We start from the raw sequence: 10,652 nt of genomic DNA, 5'->3' as shown, positions 1-10,652 counted from the left end.
TTTACTCAAAGCCACCTAAAGAGAGATTTTGAAACCCAAATTCCTATAAGAGAGTGGGAATTGGGTATTCAAATCCCATTGGCAGCTTTGAAGATCTCATCCTGGGTGCATATGCTAATGATTTCAGATGTGCCAAGCAGCCCTTGATACAGCTCACTGGGGGATTTTGAGCCATGTGAAGATACTAGTTGGGTGAAATGACATTGCTTTTGTCAGGCCACATGCAGAGCATGATTGATGCTGGGCAATTGCTTATCTGCTCTCTGATTTCCCTCATGCAAAGATCCACTTGGTCTCCTCCTGCTCAACATGCATGCAAGGCCACTGGGGAGACAGAGGATCAGGGTTGCCATCAGCATGCAGATGATATGCAGCACCACAGACCAGGTTTTCAAAGGTATTTAGCTGCCTGGAGATGCAGATGGGGGCCGAGTAGGGTTTTCTAAAGTTCCTCAACAGGGTAGGCGCCCAACTCCAGAAGAGTCACTGATTCAGAGTGATCCAGATGGCCTGATAATCTGATATCAAACAAACAATGTGTGTTCCTGTATGGCTACATGTAAATGTAGACATCTAGGAACAAAGAATATAGGCCATACCTACATGATGGGAGGAGGCTCTATCCTAGGAAGCAGTAACTGAAAAAGATTTGGGGGTCATGATGGATAATCAGCTGAACACGAGCTCCCAATGTGATGCTATGGCCAAAAGAGCAAATGTGATCCTGGGATGCATAAACAGAGGAATCTCGAGTAGGAGGAGAGAAGTTATTTTACTCTGTGTTTGGCAGGGGTGCGACCATTGTTGGAATCCTGTGTTCAGCTCTGGTGCCCACAATTCAAGAAGGATGAATTGGAGAGGGTTCAGAGAAGAGCCATGAGAATGATTAAAGGATTAGAAAACTTGCCTTATAGTGATAGACTCAAAGAGCTCACTCGATTTAGCTTAACGAAGAGAAGGAGAAGTGGTGACTTGATTATAGTCGGTCTCTACATGGGGAACAATTATTTAATAATGGGCTCTTCTAACAAAGAAAGCTACGACATGATCCAATGGCTGGAAGTTGAAGCTAGACAAATTCAGAGCAGAAATAAGACGTACACTTTTGACTGTGAGAGAATTAACCATTGGAGTAGCTCGTGGTGGTCTCTCCATCACTGATCATTTTTAAACTGAGATTGAATGTTTCCACTAAAAGCTTTGCTCTAGGAATTATTTTGGGCAAGTTCTCTGGCCTGCTGTATAGGAAGTCAGACTAGATGACCACAATGGTCCCTCCTGGCCTTGGAATCTATGCAGTTTACATCCCCTCCTTGCAGGGGTGGCTCTAGCCATTTCGCCGCCCCAAGCACGTCTGCATGCCGCGAGAGGCGCTCTGCCGGTTGCCGGTCCCGCGGCTCCGGTAGACCTCCCACAGGCGTGCCTCCGGATGCTCCACCGAAGCTGCGGGACCAGCGGACCCGCCACAGGCACGCCTGCGGGAGGTCCACCGGAGCCACCTGCCACCCTCCCGGTGACCCACAGAGCGCCCCCCGCGGCATGCCGCCCCAAGCACGCGCTTGGCATGCTGGGGCCTGGAGCCGCCCCTGCCTCCTTGTACCTTTCCAGCTTTGACAAAAGGGAGGAGAGGATTCCCTTTCGCTGATCATGATATGGGAAAAAAACACTCAGCAAAGTCTCAGTGCTGTTTTCCAAAGGGATGAGTAAGCTTCCTTTGGCTGTGCTGCAAGCGATTTGCATTTTGGCTCCTCTGAGTCAATGCTACTGCAGATTTCCTGTTAGATATTTGATTTATCAGATAATAACTTGTTTTCTCTTGGCAATCCTTTAATTCCTTCCCTGCATTGGGCTTCATTCTCTTCTCCTTCCAGGGTCCCAACCCTATTATGTAACACACATTAAAAAAATGTCTGTTTCTCCTTCTGGAGAAGAGCCTTTGTGTGTAATTATTCATCCAAAAGATTCAGCAGGTATAACTGCTTCCCCTGGGGGCTCCATTGTATAATTGGATTTCATCCATACAAATTAAATCCGATCTTTACCCCTTAGTTAAGCCAAGCAGTAAGTATTTAATGCTAATATCCCTGACAACTATTGCAGAAAGAAAAGAAGAAGAAATATAGAAAGGAATACCAAGTCTTCTCCGCCAGAGAAATAAATGGCACAGTAAAAAAGATATGCTGGCACAGGGAGAGTCGCCGTCTTTTTGCCATGGCAGCTGTCAAAGCTACCAATACAAGTCCTTGGGGTCTGTTTGAGGAGTTAATTTATCTCCGGCCTTGATGTCCCATTCATCTCATTCTCTCTCTCTCTCTCCCCCATACTGCCACTTACACACTGACTACACTTCCCCGAGCTACCCTCATGCCTACCCTCATTCAAGTTCCCATGGGAGAGGGTCATCTTCAGCAATGCCTATGAGAAGTGATCTAACCACATTAGTTCTTCCCTCTTCTGGGCTTCCCAGTGCATTCTGTCTTTACTAGATGGGCCTTTTTAGACAGGAAGCCCTCTGGGCAGGGACCATCTCCCTTTGCATCCTGTACATCAATCCCATTGTTATTGCATAATAATTAATAATAAAATACAATAGCTCATCACCACATGACTGGAGTTAAACTGGCGAAGTTTGGAACAGTCCCATATTGACAGTATTTAAGCCAGGATATACTGGAAAAGAATGGCATGAATCCGGTCCCCAGCCACACACAGATACCGGAGACATGCTTTATATACCTGGCTACACTACTCTTCTCAGCCACATCTATGGTCTATTTGACACTTTGCTTCACAAAAGGATTCGCCATCACCACAAAAATTATTGAGAAGAATGATGCCTCCTCATTTTCCAGTAGTTTTTGTATTTCTCCCTGCTCCCGCAGGAATTCAGGAGCGAGGGTCTCATTGATTTGGGGAGGGATAGCTCAGTGGTTTGAGCATTGGCCTGCTAAACCCAGGGTTGTGAGTTCAATCCTTGAGGGGGCCACTTAGGGATCTGGGGAAAAATTGGTCCTGCTAGTGAAGGCAGGGGGCTGGACTCGATGACCTTTCAAGGTCCCTTCCAGTTCTAGGAGATTGGTATATCTCCAATTATTATTTTTTGATTGATTTTCAATGGGACGTGCACCCCTCAATCCTTCAGATGCTTTTGAAAGCCTCCCCTTAAAGCAGAGTGGTATCCAAGATGCAAATCTGAATCCCGATGCAGACTTCAAAGTCTACGTGTGTTCAGAGCTGGAGCAACGGTTTATTCCATTAGAGAGAGACCCTATAGCCACAACACTGTCATTTGATGAGCACTTCAGCGGTTCCATTGCTATGAAGGTTTGCACCCTAGTCTAACCCAAAAACATTTAACAAAGACAATAACTGGAGAGAAAGCAGTTCCATATTAAATATCTATCTTAAAAGAATACAAGAAAGAGATGTAGGAAGAGATACTATAGTATAGCAGTGGTTATTTATATGGGACAAATGCACCGAAATACCCATGTTCTGGAAGACAGTCATCGGAAGTTTTATATTGATTTCCTGCTGTTTTAGCAATTAATTGCCATTAACCAATTGAACGTGGAATGCTTCATTATAATGCACAAGTTTTATGTATTATATAAATACAATTGCACATATGTTTTTGTGATTTTTCCATTTAATTGAATTCAAAGGAGATTCATCTCCTATGTTATTAATATATCTTCAATGGCCTATAACTCGCAATTGATACTTAATTAACCTGCAGTAACTGCTTTGTAAAATGTAAATTAAATGGTTTTTTTTCCAAGCGTATAATATTAAATGAAATGTAGCACTTTATTCTCCAACAGAGCCACAATAAAAGATTCCAAACTACAAAATGACTTTAGTGGGAAACGGATTTGGCCAGAAATTAAGGGTGCGATTTTTCCCAAAGTGCTGAGCACTGACACCACTCTGCTCCCCATAGACGTCCATGCCAGTTTTACCATTGACTTTAATAGGAGCAGAGATAGACCAATTCGGAAGACCTTTGAATATCCCACTCTAAATAGCCACTGTGTAAGGGATGTATGAACAACCTAGTTCTCCTCCTTGTCCACCACAAACATGCTGGCCCGGGGCTTAATCAGGTTTTAATCTTTACTAATGTGAACATTTCCTCTCTGGCCTACTCATTGCTCCCTAGTCCATAATTCACCTGTAAAATTATCTACCAACCTTTCATTCAGCCACATACAGCCCCTCTTACGCACACTTCCCTGGCTCCCTGTTGCCTCCCAGGTCTAATTCAATCTCCTCGCTCTCCCCGTCAGGTCCCTCCATCGCTTAGATCCTTCCTGATCTTGTCTCCTTTTACTCCCCACTATGTTCTATTCACTTAACCAAAGCAGCAAAGAATCCTGTGGCACCTTATAGACTAACAGACGTTTTGCAGCATGAGCTTTCGTGGGTGAATACCCACTTCTTCGGATGCAAAACGTCTGTTAGTCTATAAGGTGCCACAGGATTCTTTGCTGCTTTTACAGAACCAGACTAACACGGCTACCCCTCTGATACTTAACCAAAGCAGTTCATCGGAATGGCTCCTTCGTGTCCCTTTCCCACACCAACCTCTGCATGTTCATTCCTGCTGTGCCACATGCCAGGAACACCCCTCCTTTTCCCTATTTGCTCCTGCACGTCTCTCTTCAAATCCCATCTCAAAGCTCCTTTTCGACAAGGAAGTTCATAGACTATAAATTACTGACATTTATATAGATTATAAATACAACACAGCCCCCCTACCTTCTGTATGTAACTGTCAAGGTGATAAATTCAATGGGAATGAAGCCAACTCGCCACCTGGCAGGGTCAAGTCCACAAAGAACAGATTTTAAAACACGCAAGCAACTAACAGAGGGTGCAGGGTCCTGTTCCCACTGATGCCACCAATGGAAATTTTCCATCGACTTGCACAGAGGCAGGATTGGGCCTGGAAAGAGAAGACATATCTAGTGTTCAGCAGCCACCAGACCAGACTTATTCAAGGTTTAGGGACGCTCAACAACACTGGGGCCCTGCCCTGTAGCCATGATGCTTACGAGATCTGCCTTGCTTAGAAATTATATCTGAATATAAGCTGCCAATAACCAGCCCAACCCATCACTGAGCATGTGCATATAATGCACACACAGTTGCATTTTCAGATTATGGATTCAATTTAAATAGCAAAGTACATTTGCACTGGCTGGCACGAACATGGAACACCATCCACTGCCTGCCTTGAAGAGTGAAAAGTTTCCAAAGCACCTCAAGGCAGGTAGGTGCCTCGTTCGCATTGAATTACAATGGGATTAGGGAGTCTCACTCCTTTGAAAACCCCAGCCACGCAACCTAAGAGAGACACACAAGGGGACACTGAATATAATCGGCGGGTAAGGGAGAAAGTGTCGATCTTCGACCACGAGGAGGAGGGTTTAAAGAGGGATTTGAAGGAGGAGAAAAGCACAGAGGGAGGCTGCTCCAGACTCTGGGAGTAGCATAATAGAAGGCTGGAAGCTAAAAGCAGAAGAGGAGTAAAGGGATCTGTAAGGAAAGTGCATAGGGAGGAGGAGAAAAGTACTTGTGCACGAGGAAGAGGAGAACAGCTACAAGACATACAGGAAGCCGGTGAAAGGACTCCGAGAAGGGGTGAAGCAGCTGGAGGGATGGGAGAGGAAGAGACCCATCTGTAGGATTTTTGCCAGGCTGGAGGACGTTACTGTAATCAGAGTAAGAGAGAGACACCCAGTATAGTAAGCCAAGGATAGATTATAGTGATATTAACAAGTGACAGAACTTGGTGAGGGAGACTGGATGTAGGGAAGACAGATGAGTAAAAGAAAAAAAATTGGGGAGACGATATATAAGGTACCCTCCTTTAGAAGAGATCATGCATTGCCATGTTACACACTGATGCTTCAGGTAAGCTAGTTGACTAGAAGCAAAGTCTAAACCCAGCAAAGAAATGGGAGCTGCTAAGAAGGGACAGACAAGCAAGTTGCTCTCTCTCTCTCTCTCTCTCCCCTAGCTGGTAACAGCCATTTGACAATATTGCAAGCAGCACTGAGCTGGAGGGAGTTCGTAAGGATTGTGAGTTGAGCAGCTCAAGTCGTCATGACATTTCCCCATGGACAGAAAATACAGGAAACTTCTATCAGTTCAAGGGAGAGGCTCAGAGAAAGCAGCTGAACTACAACCAGCAGACAACTAAGCACAGATTGCATGATCCAGCAGAGTTCAGAAAGGAGGAGGGATGGGGTGGAACAGAAAGTTAAGGGAGAGAAGGCTTGGAAGACAGATGGGTGAGTTTGGGCTTAAAGTTAAACCAGTGCAACTTTGTGTGTGGACGCTTATAATAACTTTAAAACTGATTTACAGCATTTTACCTTGACCCTGTTAATGGATGCAACCAGGCATGCAGACCAGGCTGTTACTGTGTTGGGAGATACTAACGAAGACAATTAACTACTGCACGCTGATTCTCAGACAGATGAAAGTTGCACACGTGCTGTTCTGAAGAGCAAAGCAGTGGAGGGGCTGTGGCTAATTTTAATAGCTGCTATAATAAAGGTCAAGCCAAAAACTTGCATCCAAAAGATAACCAGAAGAAAGTATCCTGGGTGAGGCTGGATGCAAACCAATAGCAGTAACACTACTATTAGAACAATTAGCAGGTTAGTGACTCTAAAGCTACTGTCTCAGCCAAGGCACTTGCAAAATACATGAAAACATGGTGAAGTCAGTGCAGGCCCAAGTTACCAGCCCAATTAATAACCTTTTATAATTGGCTTGTAAACTCACCATTCTTCTTAATCACATGCAAGCCACAAATTCATGTTAATAAGATGTACAAGTTTTTTAGCATCCCCGTTAATGTCATTTTGGGCAGCACTGGGGTACAAAGTGGGTAATACAGAAGGCTGGAACTTAGAAGACTGTGCCCTATTCTTGTCTCTGCCACTGAAATCCCTGTGAGACTTGGGAAAGTCACCCAGCCTTTCTTTGCCTCCATTGCTCCATCTGTAAAATTAGGATAATAACTTTTACACACATAGCAACAATGTTACGAGGGCTTAACTTATAATGTTTAACTGCTCTAAGCCATTCAGCAGAGGTGCGCTATTGAAGCACACAGCATCATTTCAATTTTCTCAGAGCCTCAATGAATTATGATTTTAACTAAGTTTTTATTAGCTTCTTTCTACCACAAAATGTCGCACTTGAGATATGCAGAAAACCTGGGGGGGGGGAGTGGATGGTCAATCACCCTAAAGCCATACTTCTCCAGTTACATTGAAACCATAATGCCAGTTACACTGAAACCTAAAATACTCCCCTCCATTTTGGACCAATGTCACATAACCTCATTTCCTCAGCTTACGAAAAAGCCTTGAATTTTATGTGTTGCACTAAAATATATGTCACCCCAGTTAGGTTTATAAACAGTGCTAAATCAAAGCAGGCCTCAGTTCGTAGATTATGTGAGCCATGTCAAAACACTAGGGAATGATGCAATATAGAGCAGCAGAATGGAGGTCAGCTTTGCAGAGCAACCATCTCGCAAAGGACCTCCCTAGTTAGACTACAATACTTTAAATCTGGGCTGCAGCCTCTAAACCTGGGAGAACTAGCCAGGACTTTGGATTAATAAATACATGAGTTTATCCAGGGCTTCTGGGTGTCCTTGAGATCTTCCAAGAATCAGGATTACCTGCCTATATATGGAGGCCACCATAAAGAAGAGACCATTTACCCTGTATTGGTATCTGGAACACTCCAGTGCTAGCCAAGGCACAGACAAATCAGTAATGGTGGAAGGAAATTTTCCATTTCTTTTGAAATTTTAAAATTTTTCAATTTTCAAGGAAAATGAAACAAGTTTTCATAATTTTCTTTGGGGAGGGAAAAAAAAACCAAACCAGAAAATGCCTGAAAAAAAGATGAACATATTTTGTTTCTTCCATACGTTTTCATGGAAAGAGACTTATTTTCTCACCAGCTCTAATTATTAGTTACCCCGTCACTCCTAGAGGCAGTAGCTGAGATTCGATGTCCCGTTGGGTGAGATAACGTACAAACACACCATAAGAGATCATCCCTGCCCCAAATAATTTCAGGTGAAATCCTGGCCCCATTAAAGTCAATGGGAGCTTTGCTGTTTACTTCAGTGGGAGCCAGGATTTCACCCCTATAATCTAAACAGACAAGGAACTGATGCACAGAGAGAAAGTGACTTGTTCATGATCACGCAGCAGAGTTGAAAACTGGTTTGAGTCCCATTGGTCTAACCATTAGGCCATCCTTCCTCTCAAGACACACATATGGGAAGCTTTTCAGGGAAACCATTGTAGATGTGCCATCCAGGAGGATGATGGACAAACCGTTTCCCATGAAGAAACTATAAAATATAATAAATTCTAAACTATGCCAATAGCAACTGTGGTACTATGACTCCAGTAATGTTTCCGCGTGCATTTATGTGTTATGCGTGTCGGCACCTGTTAGTATTTATGTAATACATAAGTCGGCAAATCTGTATAGGTTTATGATTTGCAACAGATCTACCTTAATATTGTTATCGCACATGTTCAAGCAAATTGCTACACTTCTTTTTGGCTTCTCCCTGTACAAAATGTGCAGTGCTCCACAGTATTTTATGCCTATGCTGCAAATAATGGCTTTTTCGGTGCACGTAGTAACAAGGTCAAGAGATCGGGGGCAGCAGAGGAAAAAGAAGAGACAAAAGGAGACCGCGAAGGAGCTAAAGGAGTTTGATGTCCAGAACAGGGAACTGGAGGAGGAGGAGATGGGGTGATGGCAAAGACTGACATGTCAAAAACCAGAGATGGAAAAGGAGCCAAGTGAAAACCTCCCTCGAGCTGGAAGAGCGAGAATAAATACAGCCCTCAGCAACAGTCCAGCAGATAGAAAGGGGAAATCATTTGGAAACCAAGAAATGGTCAGTCAGGGCCAAGGTTTCTCCTGATAATGTGCTGTGGAGAATTAAATTACAATACAGCCAATTCGACTGACTTCCTCGGGCTCCCTCCTGGCACTGTCCTGATTTGAAGCCCTACCCTTTGGATCTATGTCCACGCTTTCCTTCCTCCTCACTCCTCCTTCCCCCCAGCACTGAAGACAGTGGCTGGAGCGAAGGAGGTAAAAATATGTAATTAAGGGAATTGCCGCTTGTTAAAGCTGGAGACGGTCTGGGGAAGAGAAAGGGTTTGCGGCTAAAGTGTGGGACCCAACCAATTGTTCCCAATGATTAGAGCCCGTTATCTCAGTACTGCCCATGCAAAATTAGCCGGGCGGCAAGTTAGTTATTGCAAAAGGAATCTCGGCACCACACCTCTCCCTCCTGCGAGTAGATACGGGAGGACCCTGTTTGCAGGGTAATCTCGGTCGCAGCTGGCTGAGAGGATGCAGGGAGATTTCTATGTGTTTGTGCCTGATCTAGCCACTCTGTGTAGCCACCTGTCACTGGAAGACCTGAGCACCTTGGAAATACCAAGCAGGTGCTAAAGTAGGGCAAGAATGGGAGGCCACAGGAGCATTTACTATCCCTGTTGATGTTCCTTCAGTGCAGCTCCAAGACTCAGGGACTGGTCCTGCCTCTTGCCATTGTTTCCCCCCCCCCTCTCCATGTGATTGTCTAGGGGCATTTGTAACAGGCGGTTCCCACAGCTGCCAACTCCTCCTGTACCCCGCTCAGCGCGCTACGATCTAGTCTCTGAAATATGAAGAGATGCAAAGTGTGTCCCCTCCGGCCGAGCTGACCTGATCACAGCTCCTCCTACCTCAGCCACAGGAAGACGGTTTGCTAGGACGACAACCTACCAGCATCACAACGGTCTAGGTTTCAAACCTCAGCTGCAGTAAAGGGCAGAACACAAATTGTAGCCGCTCGAGGCAAGACTCCACCATCTGATAAAGGCAGTGTTGGTGCCCGACATCTTTCTAGCTGAAAGAACAACCTCACACAGAGCTGTCAAGGTTCAGAGGCTGCCCCTGATTACGACAACAAATCATAAGGCCCACTGAAATTCCCCCAAACGCAGGGACAATGTACAGCGAGAGCATATCAACATGTGTGCGCGCACACGTGTCCATCCCATTAGGCAGGATTCACAGAAAGGAGAGCGCTAAGGGATTTAAATTGGATAATTTTCACTCTCAACCCACCAAAGATAAATATATAGGAATATGACACACTAATGTAAGAGCATATATCTTTGACTAAGGCTATAAAGGAGCTGGGATGTTTGACATTGGTATTAATATGCTGGCTGATTAGCAGGCCATCCAACATAGGACTCCTTTGAATAATAATAGTAAGGGAGATATTTTAAAATGCAATTCATAGGACTAATAAGTTGCCATTCTGATCAAGTCAGAATTTCCAGCATGAGCCAATCCCTCCATGGCCACAGGTGCAGATGGCTGCTGCAGCTCAGACAAGCTGAAGTTGATCACATTTTCCATGTAAAAGGGCACAGTAATTACAACTGATGGAGGGAACTGGCGCCAAAATGCTGAGTGTTGGTAGGAAAAACAACCAGATTCAAAATCAAACAGGGGTAGCTGCTGCAGATGATTTAAGGTCCTAATCTAATAACGTTTAGCAGTAGGATTCTCTGCTCCTACAACAGCGG

This window comes from Mauremys mutica, chromosome 19 (assembly GCF_020497125.1).
Source record: "Mauremys mutica isolate MM-2020 ecotype Southern chromosome 19, ASM2049712v1, whole genome shotgun sequence".
Lineage (NCBI taxonomy): Eukaryota > Metazoa > Chordata > Testudines > Geoemydidae > Mauremys > Mauremys mutica.
The sequence above is the reverse complement of the archived record's forward strand: the minus strand, read 5'-3'. Positions refer to the sequence as shown.